The following is a 3,295-nucleotide window of genomic DNA, read 5'->3' on the forward strand; positions in this document are numbered from 1 at the left end:
GAGGAATGTGGGTTAGATTTCTAATCTTGAGAATCCAAATCCAGGCAAGAAAAAGCCTGGATTGAGCTTGGAAGACTTAACTTTAGAGTTGTTACACAATTCAACACCTCCCCCCAAAAAAAACAACCCAGCCACCTCTTTTTCCAGTGTTTTCCCATCAACCCCCAGGCTCCCAGTCTCCGAAGGCAGTGCTGAGTCTTGTCTCCTTGTGAGAGACAAAGTCAGTCGGCCTTTAGCTGCTGAATAAACATTCCAGCTCCAGGCCCCTTTCCCCAAACTCCTGGGAGTCTGTATGTCTTGGGGTGTGGGGAGAGGGGGGGAATGTTAAGGCACACATTGACCTCATCCCCTCCATTCGTTCGGGAGTGGAGGTCAAAAAGTCACCCACATCCCTGCTGTCTACAAGTTGTGCTCTGCCCTTTAAGTCCAACCCGAGGGAAGGAGTCCCGGGGCTGGGAGAGGGGACTACTGATCTTTCTCATTTCTCACCCTGTTTTTGGTGTGTTCTGGCTAGACAGCTACCATGGCCCCAGGCAGCCCCCTCTGGAGGGGAGCTAACTGCCAAATTCTCCAACTCTTACTCTATAGCCTAAGCTGATAGTTGGTTTATCAATCATTTGATTGTCCCACTTTTTTCCCCATTTCAGATGAAGGAACTGAGGTTTGGCGGGGTGAGTAAGTATTCTAGCATGACTTTGTAGGGGAAATTAGGAGAAGGAAGCAGCACTGAAGATCCTATCCATGGCCCTGGCATCCCGGGCACTGTTCCCTGACCACAGCAAGGAGAGTGTACTGTTCTCTCCATCACATCCCCCACGCCGTCACCACCATCCTCCAGCCCCTTCCCCACAATAAGAATTTATCATGTTCTTAACTGGAAGTTCTGTCCTTTGAAGAAGAGACCTCTATCTCTTAGTTGAACTTGGAATTCACTGGAGGCATTACCCAACAAGTCCACTTATTACAGTCATGGGGAAAGTGCTTGTGACCTCACTGGAGCCAAGGACGCCATGGCAACCTCCACCCCTCTTCCTACCCTCCCCAAGGCTGGGATGAAGGTCGCCATGGGGCAGGCTGGGGGGCCAGGAGCAGAATGGAAGGGCTCCCCAGCAAATGGAGCAAACTGGGACTTTCAGCCAGACAGTTTGCCAGACGGATTGGGGTCACTTATTCCATGGCAGAGTTTGTAGTCTATGGTCACCAGCACCCTCCCTGCCAACCCAAAGCTTCCAAGAGCAAGACCACAAAGGACCACAAAGACATTGTGCAAGTCACATCCCTGAAGTCAGCCCATATGGTGCCCAGCAAGGTGCGCTCCTCCCAAAGATACCGTCGGGCCATGACCAGGAGCAGGGCTGGTTTGAAGAGATACAGACAAACTCAACCCAGGATCAAGCTCTCAAAACATGGTCAGGCCAGGAAAAAGTCCAAAATTGCTATTATGTGCAAAGGCAAACTCTCTGCCTCCACATGTGAGGCCAAATCTGACAAGGGCCTCAAATCCCCAAGTTATACCAAACCTAGTACCAAACTCAGATACAAGAAATGGTCAGTCACCAATATGCCGCCCAGAGGGAAGTCACCTAGCTCCAGAAGGAGGTATGTCAGAAAGCATACTCATAATCCAGTGGTTTGGAAGCGGTGGTGCAGAAACATGTCCAAGAAACTCGAGAGTGGTAGGGTTCCCCTCCAGAACATACGAGCCCGGAGGCAACGAAAGTCCAAGACCAGGAAAGTACACTCAGCTGTACAGGTTCCCTCCATTGTGATCAGAGAGGAGTCGACATTACCTTTACCTATAGAATGCTTGGAGTTTTCCCAGGAGCAGGGCGAACACAATAACCTGTCCCCTGGGACCCAAGACAGGACGACCCAGATGACAGCAACCGAATTCAACCAGGAAACGGAAGCCAGTGAGGAGGCCTTCCAGGAGAGTGAAGAAAAGAAGCCAGCGGATGAGGAGTGGATGGAAGAAGGAGAAGGAGAAGGGGAAGGGGAAGAGGAAGAAGAAGAGGAGGAAGAATCCGTTTCCTATGGATGGTGGGAGCTGTTCAGGAGCTGGTTGCTGTCCCTGGAGACGTATTTCAGAATTTAATAAATTAATAAGTTCTCCAGGAATATACCTTCACCCTCAATTTTTCCCCTATCCTACCTCCTACCCCAATTTTAGAGTGACATTACTATTCCTTTTTTCTTGGGCTCTCTCTTGTAGATACTAGTAACCCCCAGGCACTATCATTCAGTCCCCAAAATGCTGACCAAAGATCTCCACATTCCTACTTTTTACCCCTACCTCTCTCTTCCCCTAGGGCTAAGCATGATGTTTTGAACCCCTGAATATAGGACATATGATTAGGTGAACAAATTGATTTCTCCTCTCTCTCGGACCTTGTCCCTGACCTAACCAGCTCCACAATCAAATAACCTCATTACCCCTCGAGTCCCAGGCCTTTCTTCCACATTCTACAGGATCCCCCCAGCCAAGCACAAGGTAGCATGATGTAGTAGAATGAACATCATAGTGGAAGGCAGGAAATTTCTGGTCCTGGATAAGTTATATCTGAGTGATCCTAAGTGGGTCACATAATTTCTCTCTCTGGGCCTAAAATTTCCTCACGTATAAAATGAGCAGGTTGAAATGGATGCCATGTTTCTAACTCTGACATATAATTCTAAAAGGAAAGCAATTCCTGAATAATCCTGAGATCAGATTGAATTCCATAAGGTACAGAGAGATGACAAGAGAATGTTTAAAATCAAGGGCTGTTAAGAATGGTCCTTGCCTATGTGAAAACAACCTAGGGACAAAGCTGAGAGAGAGGCAGGCAAATTCACTTACAATGAAGGCCAGTGTAGAAGGGCTAAGTCAGGGACAGCAGAAAGCCATTTCCCAAGTCATTTCCAAACTCTGTATTCCTCAGGTTCTATGTTGTGTGGGTATTTGCAGCTTCTGAGGTGTGATTTTGACCTGCGTTCTGAAATGAATACTGTTTGTTTGGGTAAACAACTGCTAACTTTCCTACATGCACCAGGGTGGGGAGCAGCAGAGGCTACCACACTCTGGATAAGGCCAGAAACCAAGGGTTGAAAGTTCTCTGCCCTCCATAACAGAATAATGGGTAACAGGGGTAACAGAGCTGGTCATAGCAAGGCATCCTTTCGTGTCCAGACAGTACCAGGGATATCTTGCTGATAATCTCCCCCCAGGGTGATTGAGGGACCCTTCTTTGGGGGTGATGGTGGGAAATATGTGACAATTGAATAGTTCCCAGGCCTCAGAAGTGGATTCTGTTCA

Source organism: Sarcophilus harrisii, chromosome 2 (assembly GCF_902635505.1).
Source record: "Sarcophilus harrisii chromosome 2, mSarHar1.11, whole genome shotgun sequence".
Taxonomy (NCBI): Eukaryota; Metazoa; Chordata; class Mammalia; order Dasyuromorphia; family Dasyuridae; genus Sarcophilus; species Sarcophilus harrisii.